The following is a 14,538-nucleotide window of genomic DNA, read 5'->3' as shown; positions in this document are numbered from 1 at the left end:
GCTATCTTTTCTTTGAACGAGATGGGAGCAAAATTTTGCTAGCTTAGCACAGACAACAACTTGTACAGTCGCCATGACAGCCATCGATCCTTCCAGCAGTTTTGTTCCTTATTTCGCTGCAACGTGACGTCATTGATGCCACTGGACTGGTGAGATTCGGAATACGCTGTCAGTAATGATGTACCTGTACAGGATTGAAATGTGGACCAGAAAGAGTTTTCATAGATGTCTATAAATATTATAAATTAAGATAGACCTAGTGGCTTCCAACCACTTGTATTTCAGTTCAGGAGTTAATGCCTTGAATGAAAGTACAGAACATGTACATGAGAAAAACTGAAGTATGAAGGTTCAGTGGATATTGCTCTGATGAAGGGGATTTAGATCTCATTTTACCTAAATACTTTATCATAATTTGGTATGTATTGCAGATGACTAAGAAATTTAGTGAAACTGAAACGCTACAAAGGAGAATGTTAAACCTTTTCATTAACCAACAAATTTTAACTTGTTTACAGTTAATAGACAATGCATACATTTCATCTTTCCATGCTTGCTTACGGGAACAGAGTTAAGGCTGGTTCACAATAAACCGGGAACGAGATGCAGAGGACGTGAATATGAAAATTTTTGATTCACAATAAACCGAGAACATAAACGACTATGCATATCGATATGCATGTCAATAACGATATGTAAAGTCGATATTACGCATTCTGATGTTATTTGTGTGTAATTGACCAGTGGCGTTTTCTCGTGAGTACAAGGCAGCCAACATAAACACAGGTTAACCAACTTCGAAATTTAAACAAACATTTCATTAGGTACGGTACTATAAATATGCCCATGCATCTTTATTATCACAACCTACTTTAAGTCTACCATAACGTAAAATAATTAGAGAAGAAACATTTGTAATAGAACAAAAATGAACACAACAGTAGTTATTGAATTGAAGCATGAATATATAGTGTGTAATACAACCAATACAGTAATAAAATATGATTCGCTTCCGATTGGTGTTCAAAGATGCAGCTATTGAAAGCCACGTATTCTCCTTCATTTTCTCATCTTTATACGAGGCGCGCCGCTTATCATAAACGTGAGGATTTTCCTCAACACTCAATATTAGAATCTCATCAAATAAAACTTGCTCCATGATGCACAGCACAGAACAAAATAATGCATAGATTATGTCACGGTCTTCTTGCTACAAAATATATGAAGACAAAATAGCTTTTATATGGCAATAGAATGAATCTAGTGAGCTGTGATCGGAAACATAAACGCCAAAGTTGAAACTTGGCCAACTCTCCGTTCCCGATCTCGGGCTCCGGCAAGCTTTTCGTTAATTGTGAATGCTCACATTTCAATGTACACATTTTAACAACCTTACCATTTTCGTTTTCGTTCCGATTCTCGTTTCCGGTTTATTGTGAACCAGCTTTTAGCAGTAAGCTGTGCATAGTCACTGATAAGACGGTTGTCTGTTATTGTGTGCAGTGTTGAATTTCATTTCTCTGTCTGCCTGTGTCTTTTGCTTGAGTCATAGTTCTGGGATTTAATACAGAACAATTTTCATTTGCTCTAACTTTTTAAAAAACTAGAGTTGCGGCAATTCGGAAGGTGGTCGTCTGCTAGCGTTTGCATCGAAAGAGACAAAGAGAGAGCAAGGCAGCGTACTTCAGTGCATGTGCAATACAAATAGTGCAGAAGAGAATTTAAATTATCAAAAGACAATAATGGCCTTAGTCGTTGATTACTGCAATCATGACACCAAAGAAACCCTCTTTCCTTCACTAACAATATTCTTTGCACGGTTCTCAATCCCACACAAGACTGATTCCATCGATGTCATTTCTCTTCTGACTGTACTCTTGAATATCATTTAAGCTATCTCGTGACCTTTCCTGTTGCCTGCTCTTCCTTATAGCATTGTTTCATTTGCATTCCTGCCATTGGTATTCCCTGCTTGCGAGACCTATACTCGATTACAACGATCACCGCGAAAATCTTTCAACGAAGTTAGCACAAGAAATGGGAATCAGGACATAATGCTACCAAACGACCAAAATTTCATCCTTACAGAGCTTAGAATTTAATAAATTACATACAAAACACTTCAAGGTAAATTAAACTTCTCATGCAAGAGATTCCACGGAAATTGCTGTTTTTAGAGCGTGTGATACTATACGGAGTGGAAGTGATATAACTGTGCATAATGAAGGGGACAGTAGAATAAATTAAAATAAAAAGGACCTATTATACGTTTTTTAATTAAGTGCATAGTTAATTACAAAATTAGGCTGAAAGTCTGCATAGTTTGGCAACAGGGCATCACTGACTTACCTACAAATACACACACATACTCAGTCTGAATTGCAGCATTCTATCTCGTACACTGCAGTAGGTTGCCAGATTTCCTAATGGCAGGAAATGATACATGTTAATCTTTTTATTCAATTTGCAAAAAAAATCGTTCATTTTATTTAAAAACTGTAAACCGATAAATCATTCCTTATCAGTTTCTCTAATGATAAGAGTAAAAATCAGAATCGTACAGATAGTACTTATCGAGTAAATCAGTGTTAACATTTAGGGGAAAATTATTTTTACTGAGAAAAATATTCATTTAGGACTAATATGGTATTATAAATTTTTGTTGTACTTTATCCAAGGAGTAAGCTGTTAAAATCTGCACAGTTATATTACTTCCATCCTAATAATAATTAAAATTATATGTCACTAAAAATTACGCAGGTCTCTAGTACAATTCTACAAATGTAAAGATGAAGAAAATATTACTCAAAAGTATATGTGTTATTCAACAGTACAAAAAAGTTTGAAGTACATATTAGTGAGTAAGTTTCACTAGTCACCACTCAGTTTATTTTCTGGATTATCACTAAAGTGCAAAAGATATGAAGATTACCCAAAAATGATTGGCAAATGAAGACTCGAGTATGAATATGGCCACTGTCTAATGTAGTCGGAAACTGAATCCAATGAGAATAGCTAGTAAAACTGAATGGACAGTTTGATATATATAGGATAAATCACTTTCAAATACATTGTCAAAACTGCTGTCTTTAACCTGGTGCTAATCACTATGTGAGCATTTGCGAAGTATCAAATTCAGATGACAATCACACCAAAATGGAATGGGTTGCAAGTTTGTCCCTGTCTCTAGCTTACTTTAGAAGCATTGGCTATTACTTGCTAGAAGAATTTTCTTCAAAGAATGAACAGTACTCTGTAGAGAAATATTTGACAGACTAGTAGCTCAGTCATGGTGGAATAATTACTGTCATGTCTTTGTAAAGTCAGTGGATTTCTAATCCTATTCGGATTTGTTATTTCCACTTAAGGGGAGTTGGTCCTTTTTATGTCCCTTAGTAGCCATATTTCAACTGCAGGATGCTGAGATTCAAATACTCGCACAATAATGGCATGCCCAGGACAGGCATTTTTTTTTCAACACTTTCTAGTATAAAAAATGCTCCATTGTTCACAAATTTTGTTTGTTTTACACAAAAGTTTTACTGTATGTCAGGAATGAATCAATAAGAAAAACTTCTTTTTATTTCTTTTAAGATTTATATATTTTTTAACATTCAAATATGGGGTAAATTTCACTTTTTTTTTTTTTTTTAATTTCTGAATGTTCTACAGAAAATGGAAACATTAGTAAGTTCTATACACATATGAGAATGGTAACTTCTATTATAATAATCTGAATGTTCAAAACCAAAATTTGTGGCTGCTGAAGAATTTTTAATCTGCTACTGTTAAAAAAAAATATTAGTAAAATCTCAATACCATGGGTAATAATTACGGTAGAAAGCTGAAATCTGGTAATATATTAATATTATTACATGTGTCTGGTAAAATTTTTAAAGATTTTCATATCTAAGGTTTGAATCCCCTTAAAAGTTCCTAAACCATTCCTTCAACGCAGGTTTTTCGACAGACAACTTAACCCTTTTCTAAAATAAAGTAAAAACATGTATTTTGCATTACAAAAGTGAGAACATAATGAGCCGGGAAGTATTAAAGCAGGTATGGACATTCTTTTCAAAGAAACTATTGTGATACATTGAAAGAAAGCCCCAAATGCTAAGGAAATATGTGTTGTCGCTTCAACTCAGTATTTCACCCTCCCTCAAAAGTTGTAACAGAAAAAATGCATTGCAGTGCTATAGAGCCTCAGCAAAATACAGGGTAAGCAATCACCTGAACGACACTCCCAAATTGCTGATCTGAAAACTGTAAGACCATGACAGATCATATGACATGATTGGTGAAAGCATTCTTTACAACCTCGTGTTTTATATTAAAAATCGTTAGGATTAGGACAAACAGGATGCAGAGATGAGGAATCTCATAAGACAGTTTTTATAATGCATATTTGAGGAACATTGTTTCAAGAGTAGACTCCGTAGCACCTTCATTGTTTTTAGATATACATGAGTAGTGTGATATTCAAAATATCTCTTGTCTGATGCAATTATTTGTAATTAAATTATTGATATGAAGTTTCATAAAATGACGAAAGGAAATACAAGTACTTAGGTTGGAGACTGCTTCACATAAAATGTTGATGCTATTATATAAGAAGTTTTATTTTTTATTCATGACATTATAGAATAGGTTGATACTGCAAAAGATTCTTTAAGGTTATGTATAGAAATTGATTAAAAGTTATAATACTTATTATTTGAAGAGAGTGCAAACTTACCACTTGTTCATATCTTTTTTTTTTTATCCTAGTAACATTTCTTTCCCCTCTCTTCTTGGTTGGGACTTTTTTTTTTTAACGAAAAAAGTTGTCATTTTTTTAGATGATATTTGAATTATGATAGAACATTAGAGAGGATTCATTTAAACTACTAAGTGACGAAGTAGAGTGAGTGAGTGAGTGAGTGTGTATGTGTGTGTGAAATTATGTTTGACAGTTTAAGACTTTTTATATTAGCTAACTTTACACAAATTATATTATGATAAAAATTGTGAAGTTTTTCCAGTATGGACTCCAGAAACATTGATGTGACACTTGTTTTGTCACTGTCTAGAATTACATTATTCTTTATTTGGGCCCTGGTTATGAGGAAAAAAATGCATTCTTTTGTTTTTGAGTTCAGTATGTATTTTGTAAACAGTATTCACTTCTTATCAGCGTGCTATCTTTTGAACATTACAGTTTTATTTTATTTTAATCATGCGTACATTTATACATATCAAGTTTAACCAAACACAAGGTATGTTTATTTTTAAGATTAGTTTTAAAACATCACTGTAGAAATATTGATCTGAGCATTGAAAATATTATTTCTCGATAATTGTTGCTCTGTTGTGAATTTTTTTGCACATTGTATCAATTTGCAGAAAGAAAGAAAAAACTTGCATACTTATTGTATTTGAAAAGGATATTTGACCAAAACTCGTGATGTTTAGTAATTAGGCATGACTTTTAATTTTGTTGTAAACGTGTCACGAATTATCTTCCTGATTGTAACTCTTTATGTTTTTTTATAATAATTATTATTGGTAAATATATAGTGTTTATTGTCTATAAGCACATTTTGTTCATATATCCCGATTTATATATCTTCACCTAAGAAACAGTAGGCCTACTACATAACTTAAAAAAAAAATCATTAATTTTACAGGAGAGGAAATAAAAACTATTTTAACCAGAAATCCTCTTAGAATGAAATTCTTTGCAGTACAAAAAGAGTGAAGAGAATTTTGTTTCTACTGCAGTGTTGCCAAAGTTACGCAGTGTTGTTTGTATGTCTCTTCCCCCCCCCCCCTTCCTCCATCTGGTGATATTGCTAGTTACACGGTATTGCTAAAACTAAAACAGCAGAGTAATGATATTGTATTTTATTACACAAATTGACATTTTTAAGAAATTTAACGAAATAAATATGCCAATCCCTCCCATTTCTAAAAGAAATAAAAACACTGCCCATCCACCTTGGAGAATCATATTACCTGAAATAAATCTGGATCTAACATATCATATTAAAACTGAAACGAACAATATTACATATCAACAATTTTGCAGAGAACAATGGGATCAGTACCGTAATTACCGTCACATATACACAGATGGATCGCAGACTAACCAAGGATGTGGATGTGCTGTAGTTTACCCTGATCACATGATGTTGTACACATTGCCATCTCTTTATTCAGTCTTCACATGTGAGTTATACACCATCAAAAAAGCTTTATAATATATTCTGGAAACAGAGACTGATAAATCTTATCTTCTTCACACTGATTCTCAATCAAGTTTACAAGCTCTTCAAGAAATACACCAGCTCCTCACTGACCTGATGAAACAAGGACGAAAAATAACTCTAATATGGATCCCTTCTCATCAGGGCATTCCTGGAAATGAAACTGTAGATGCCGCAGCAAAAGAAGCTACACGACTTCCATTGCATTTTTAACGTCTATTCCTCATACAGACGCCATTAAATACATATCCAGAAAACTGCACAACCATTGGCAAACATCATGGACAGAGTCATCATCCAGCAAACTTCACGAAATAGCACAGCATTCCAGAATGAAATATCCACTACAGAATTTTAAACGTCAAGATGAAGTAATAATCACCAGATTGCGAGTTGGCCACACCAGAATTACACATTCTTATCTTCTAGACAGAACTCCTCCTCCAACATGCACCAATTGCCACAGTAGGATCTCTACGCCATTTAATTTCTGAATGTCCACTATATCACCTTCATCGAGATCAATTCCATATACCAACAGACTTATCAACAGTTCTAAACAACCCATCATTCAGTTCAAACTTAATTAAATTTCTGAACGCTATCAACATTTACAAATGTATGTAAATGATTATTGTAATACAGTAAACTCTATGTAAACTGTAAGAATTGTTTATGTATTGTCGCGATATGACTTCCTAAGTTAAAGCGACATAAAATAAATAAATTAAAAAAAAAAGAATTATACCAGGTGTATCTCTTGCTCCTATTTTTCGGAATGTAGACAACACTGAATTTTATGGGATGACATTGGAATTGAGGTGACCTTCGTATAGGGAAGTCTTCTTGCACACAAGCCAGACACTTTACCCATACTCCACTGGTGACTTTGATAAACAAGGTAACAATTAGTTGTACGAGGGCTATTCATAAAGTAACTTCCGTTTTCATATAGTGTGCGTAACAACAGAGAGAGTGGTGCCACTCTTGCGGTGGAGTGTACCTTGAAGCAGTACGCGTCGAGCAGCAGTAGAGTCAAGGTCGTGTCTTTGTTCCTCTCTGAGCCACGTGCTGTCAAAATGTGTGCTGCAATCGCAAGTCCCGCCAGGTGTGAGGTACGTTCTGTAATAAGATTTCTTGTGGCCAAAAACTGTAAAGCTAGTGAAATCCATCGCCAACTTTGTGAAGTTTATGGGCCAGACGTAACGAGTGAAGGTGGTGTAAGACAATGGTGCCGTATGTTAAAAAATGGGCGAAACAATGTCCATGATGAAGAGAGAAGTGGCCCGACCGAGTATTGTGAATGCAGATCTGATTCGTTTGGCTGACGAAAGGGTTAGAGCAAACTGCAGGTTCACCATGTCGGAGCTTACTGAGGATTTTCCAACATTGGTCATACTCGTCTGTACCAAGTGATTACCAAAGATTTGGGCTACCGGAAACTTTCTGCCAGATGGGTGCCTAAACTCCTTTCTGAAGAACAAAAGGCTCAGCGGATGGGAGCAGCACTGTCCTTTCTTGAGCGTTACGATAGAGAAGGTGATGCTTTTCTCAATCAGATTGTGACAGGAGATGAGACTTGGGTGCAGTATGTGAATGCAAAAACAAAGCTTCAATCAATGCAGTGGGGCCATACTCACTCCCCCCCCCCCCAAAAAAAAACCCACAAAGTGTTGTCAAACACTTTTCACGAGGAAACTCATGGCAACTGTCTTCTGGGGCAGAAAAGGAATTTTGCTAGTGGAGTTCTTGGAGAGGAATGCCACAATTAACGCTGAGCGTTACTGTAACACACTAACAAACTTGAAAAGGGCCATTCAAAACAAACGTGGCATGTTGAGTTCTGGGGTGATTTTCGTGCATGACAACGTCCAGCCGTATACAATGTGTTGTACTGCGACCAAACTGCAAGAGTACAACTGGGAAGTATTGGATCACCATCTTATAGTCTAGATTTGGCGCCTAGCAATTACCATCTCTTCATGCACATGAAGATGTGGCTTGGCTCAAAGCACTTTGACAATGACGAGTTGAAAATCAACATCATAGGTTGGCTTCATTTGCAGGTGGCCGAATTTTACAATTGCGGAATTTCAGAGCTCGTCAAACGCTACAACAAGTGTCTCAATGTGACTGGAATCTATGTGGAAAAGGAAAAATAAACTAGAGTGTATACTTTCAAACGTAATGTAACTCAATTCTGTAACGTCATTCACAGGTTTGTAAAAAATAAACGGAAGTTAGTTTATGAATAGCCCTCGTATTTAAGAAACTGCTTGCACAAATGGTACGCAGAGCAATGTTTCGATTTATGGCACTGCCCGTGAATGTGGACTATATGACTTCGAAAAGCTGCAAAAGGGTATCTGTCGGATACAGGGGGGAGAGCCATTAATCCTTCCCATTGAAGGCTTTAAGGAACCAACCTGGACAAATACCCAATGTCCCATCCCTACCTTCCCATGGTGCAGCTGTTAGTAAGCATAATTTTACGAGCTGAACTAAAGGGAGGGGCTACTCATCCATTAGCACTGGTCAGCTTGATGAGTCAATGACCGAATTTGGTATAATTTTCCTCTATTCAACACCTAATTCCCTCTTTACCCTTTCCTATCCAGTCCTCTGACTGAACTCTTACTTTCTTCGACCCTGACGGCATTAGAGCATTCGAGCCTAGGGGTTCATTTCCCTTTCCTTCCTCCTCTTTCTACTTTTCTGTTCCTAGTGCTGACCTGCTATGGCACTAAAATCGTTCTCCAGTGGCTTAAGGAGGGAAAGCTGGTGATCAACAAGATCTCCCAGCTAGGTCCAGTGGGCCCGTCGACCAACAGCAGGTGTGGTCCTCCAGACATTCTGGGGGTTGTGTGTGAATGAAGTAGCCACCAAAACGTTAAAATATGGTGTTCACTTAAATCGGCTACAACTTGCCATTTTCACTCCAATATGAAATGAGTACCATTAAGGTAAAATTATCCGGAGGTAAAATAGTCCCTCAATCGGATCTCCGTGCGGGGACTACGTTAATGGTACAGAATCAACTAAACATCTTACAATGGAATGCTGGCGGTATAACAACCTCAAAATCTGTGCTTCAGTGGCTGGTCATGATAATATCTTTGAAAAATATTGGAGTGCAAGAGGTCAAATGACTTTATTGTCAAACGCCTGGTATTAGAAAACAACAACATATGACTTCGAAAGAAAAGGGCCAAGAGTTACATCCGGTATATCTGAAAATGCACTATCAATTGAAGGGCTCACTGCAAAAAGGGGAGATGGCTCCACTTTTTGGTCAAATTAATGTTTGGCTTGTTTCATACATAAAAAAATATACCCAATCTTTTAGTACAAGAACGGTGTGATTCCGAGCATTTGGTAGTAAGTTACAGTGGCATTGGAGCTGAGCTCCCAATCATTTCAGAGTAGCTCCTGGAGCCATATACAGGATGAACCGTAAGTAGGATCATTAATTTCAGGGGCGTATTGTTTGAGATATTTCTAACAAAAAAGTTCAATAAAATTTTCCTCGTTTTTACTTCATTCTCGAGATAAAAATTGTTTTATATGAAACATTTCATAGCATGTTCTAGGAAAGCCATTGATTTAATTCCCAAACTGTTCAGTCAATTTAAGAGAGCAGTGTATTATAATAATGATAATAAATCATTGAAAGAATTTTAGTTTTGTCCTCTTAATGTGCAGAAATTTGAGCTGAACCAATGTACGTTTTCGTTCTGCAAAGGAATTTTACAATGTTACATTTGACCACATAAAATTTCTTCACATTTAAAGGACAAAACTAAAATTCTTTCAATGATTTATTATTATCAGGGAAAGGATTTATATGTAAATACATATTTACTTATAAAGCTAATATAATTTATATTTTGCATTATCTTTATGTTTCACAATGTGTAGGGTTGAAAAATCCTACTTTTATTTTCCATATTTTAGAGTTTAGTACATATTTTCGTTAATTTCCATATATTTTCCATATTTCATATAAAACAGTCCATATTATATTAGGTTTAACAATAAAACAAAACAAAATTCCATTAACTTTTAAAAATACATTTCAACAATAGAGATTTAAACACATGTTCAGTAATCCCTTTAACATCAGAGTTATTTGAAAATTAGCAGTCCTATCAACAATGGGAAAGTAAGTTACAAAACTGTATTAATTTAATTTAAAATTTTTAACAGACTTCAGTTGTGCAGCTCAACAGTTAAATGCCAGTCAGAGTACACATAGGTTCAGTTTTGTAAATCATACTATAAAGACGGTAAATATGCCAAAAGTACGTCATTCAGTCAATTTAAAATCAAAACTAACAAGTTACATTTCAGAATTTAAAGAAGATGGTTTATCAACTGACAATAAAATATTATTTTGTAATTTGTGTCAGTGTGCAGTATCATCTACACAAAAGTTCCTGGTGCAACAACACATTACAACTAGTAAACATCAGGCCAACAAACAACTAAATTCCAAGCAGAGACAATTGTTTTTAACACAACCAACAACATCGAATGTAAGATCTGAGTTTAACATCGACCTGTGCCGTTCTCTCATCTCTGCTGATATTCCTCTCTACAAACTAAAGAATAAGGTCTTCAGGGAATTCCTTGAAAAATATACTCAACATACAATCCCGGATGAGTCAACACTTAGGAAGACGTATGCTCCATCCATCTACGATGAGACAATACAGAAGATAAGAGATGAAATTAAAGATAGTTCAATTTGGGTTTCCATTGATGAGACTCCCGACAAAGAAGGTAGACTTGTTGGTAATGTAGTTATCGGTTTGTTAAGTGAACAATATTCTGAACGAATTCTTTTACATTGTGATGTTCTAGAAAAGTGCAATAACAAAACTATAGTTAAACTGTTCAACGAAGCTATGGGTATCCTGTGGCCAAAGGGTATTATGTACGATAATGTGTTATTCTTTATTAGCGATGCTGCCCCTTATATGGTCAAAGCTGGACAAGCATTATCTGTTGTATATCCTAAATTGACTCATTTTACTTGTGTGGCGCATGCATTTCATCGTGTGGCAGAAGTGGTCAGAGACAATTTCCCTAAAGTAGATTTGTTGATTTCATCAGTGAAAAAAGTATTTCTCAAAGCTCCCAGTAGAGTTAACGTGTTGAAAGAAATGTACCCTGAAATTCCATTGCCACCAAAGCCAATTTTAACTAGATGGGGTACATGGCTAGAAGCAGTTGAATATTATGCCGAACATATAGACTCTATTAACAATGTTCTCCTTGCATTGGACTCTGAAGATGCAGTCTCAATTGATACTGCGAAAACAGTTACCTGTGACATAAGTGTGAAGAATGACTTAGCTCACATTCAGCATACATTTTCATGCATCATAAAAACGCTCAAAAGTCTCCAAAATAGGCACCTTTCACTATCTGAAAGTTTTGAAATTATAAATAGTACTGTGGAACAACTGAATCGTGGTAGAGGTAAAGTTGCAGATGCAGTAAGAGCTAAGGTGGACACTGTACTTTCAAAAAACCCTGGATATGAAGAACTACAAAAGGTTGTTGCTGTGATGAGTGGTGAATCAACAGTGAAGATTAACTTGGACTTATCCCCAGCAGACATTGTGAAATTGAATTATGTACCAGTTACTTCTTGTGACGTCGAACGCTCTTTTAGTCAGTATAAATCTATCCTCAGAGACAATAGAAGAAGATTCACTTTTCAGCACTTGAAAGAAATGTTTGTAACCTATTGTTATGGTAACAGACAATAAAAATTGTGTTTTGTTGAAACTACATTGGAAGATAAGGTACGTCCATTATATTTTTTGTTTAGTTTGATTAAAATGTACCAATATTTAACGTACATAGTCATTTTTTTATAATTTTAAGTCCATATTTAATTCCATATTTTGGTAAAAATCCATATTTAATTCCATATTTTGGTAAAAATAACTACATATATATTTACATATTTCATATATTTTTAGTCCATATAAATCCGTTCCCTGATTATTATATACTGCTCTTTTAAATTCATTGAGCGTATTGGGAATTAAATCAATGACTTTCCCAAAACACACTATGTAATTTTTCATTATAAAACAGTTTTTATCTCGAAAAGAAAGCAAAAACTAGAAGAATTGTATTAAACCATTTTTGCTTGAAATATCTCAAAAAGCAGCTCCCTGAATTAATGACATTACTTACGGTTCACTGTGTGTGTGTGTGTGTGTGCGTGCGTGCGAGATCACCTGCTGCAGTAGCAAGATTTTTTTTATTATGTTATTTTACGACCCTTTATCAACATCTTAGGTTATTTAGCGTCTGAATGAGATGAAAGTGATGCCAGTGAAATGAGTCTGGAGTCCAACACTGATAGTTACCCTGCATTTGCTCATTTGGGTTGAGGGAAACCCTCAACCAGGTAACTTGTCCCGACCGGGAATCGAACCTGGGCCACCTGGTTTCGGGACCAGACGCGCTAACCGTTACTCCACAGATATGGACTGCAGTAGGAAGAAGAAGCTAATTTTACAAATACAAGTACCGGTAAGTTAATTACTCTTGAACCTGCAACATTTTACCCATAGCCTACGTGGCAGTTTATGCTGTATTTGTTTCATTTCTTCACTTTTTATAGTATACATGACACTATCACTGCAAAATAATTCTAACTAGGCCTAGAAAATAAAGACGTGTTCTATAGCTGGAGCCATCCATGAATTCAAACAATAAACATAAAAAAATAATAAATTTATAACTATGAAACAATAATTTAATTGTAGAGGAAACTGAAGTAACCAAGGACAGCATTTCTAGGTTAAGCTTATTGGAACGTTTCGGAATATATGGATGTACACATTAACAATAAAATATGGTGTGGGGTTAGAAAAGATCCCATGTAAATGTCGAGGATTAAGAAGTAGATTAAATGTTAAGCGCATGAACGCCATTTCGTAATTTCAATTAAGAAACACGCCAAACGAATTATCTTTACGCCAAAAACGGATGCTCCCTGGACCAAATTATCGTATTTTATAATTGTTTGAATGCAACAGAAGCCAGAAGTCTTGCTAAAGCACTACGAAATGGCGTTCCTGTGCTTATCAATTAGACCTACCAGAAGTAGTAGTACTTATGCATTTGATAACCATAATAATAATAGTAAATGGGGCGTAATTAAGCATCTCATGTCCGCCTCATTTGTAACCCGCTCTGAGTTGTTACAACCTATCTTGAATTATATATCGGTACCTAATATTTAGGGATAAGTTGTATGATCTTTAATTTCTCACACTTCTGGATGCAATACAATAAAAATATTGGTGGTAACCCTACAATATATCGTCATTAATAATGTTTATACAATAAATTATATAGTAGACTTTTTTTTGTTAACTTACTTTTAAATTTAGACGTATTCTCCCAGGCTTGCGATATTGTTCCTCACATTTGCCGCGTACCATCACCACATTAACATTACTATTAGCAGTTAGCACTAGCAGAGCAATAATACCATAGTAATAACAATAATACGTAAAAAAAAAACAAATAAAGAACGATAATAACATATTTTGCGGTCTTACGACATTATGACGTCACAATATAAGATACTGGTCATAGAATACAGAGATGAAGAGAATTCGAAGCGTGTTGCAACGATGCTGGCAACAATCAACAACAATGACTTCCGATTTTAAAAAAATGGTCTGAAAGCCTATGAGTAATATACTGCATTATAAACATGTAAAAGGAAATAACGTGTAGCGGTAGCCTAATTTCGCCCATTCAATTTTTGAGGTAGTCTAAAGGTAGGCGCTCACTTACCGAAAAAATTCATTCAGTGCGTTCGGATTTTTATTATAGTAACGCTCACTTGTCAGCCAAAACTTCCAAATTATTATTTTATGGTACGACAAAATAAAATAGATATTTACTGTGTGCGGCAATTTATTTCCTTTATACGAGGACAAAGTTTTTGTGATGCCTTTAATGTACTGTAAATTATGAACAACAGATATAATAACTGAACGGCAACATGGCGCAGGTGCGTGCGCATGCATATGGCTCTTCAGAAACATGTCAGAGACGTGGCGAGAAGCCATCTAGCGTGGAGTACGGTAAACCCGCTGCGGTAAATGTTAATGTAACTCAATAATGCAAAATAATTGGAAGCAGGGGTTTCCCAAAATAAACTGAATAACTCAGTCATTGTTGAGAGGCTAATTATCGGCTTTGTTTCAGGCACCTTCACCCAAAGAAAAAAAAAAATGCACCGCAAAAA

Source organism: Periplaneta americana, chromosome 14 (genome assembly GCF_040183065.1).
Source record: "Periplaneta americana isolate PAMFEO1 chromosome 14, P.americana_PAMFEO1_priV1, whole genome shotgun sequence".
Lineage (NCBI taxonomy): Eukaryota > Metazoa > Arthropoda > Insecta > Blattodea > Blattidae > Periplaneta > Periplaneta americana.
The sequence above is the reverse complement of the archived record's forward strand: the minus strand, read 5'-3'. Positions refer to the sequence as shown.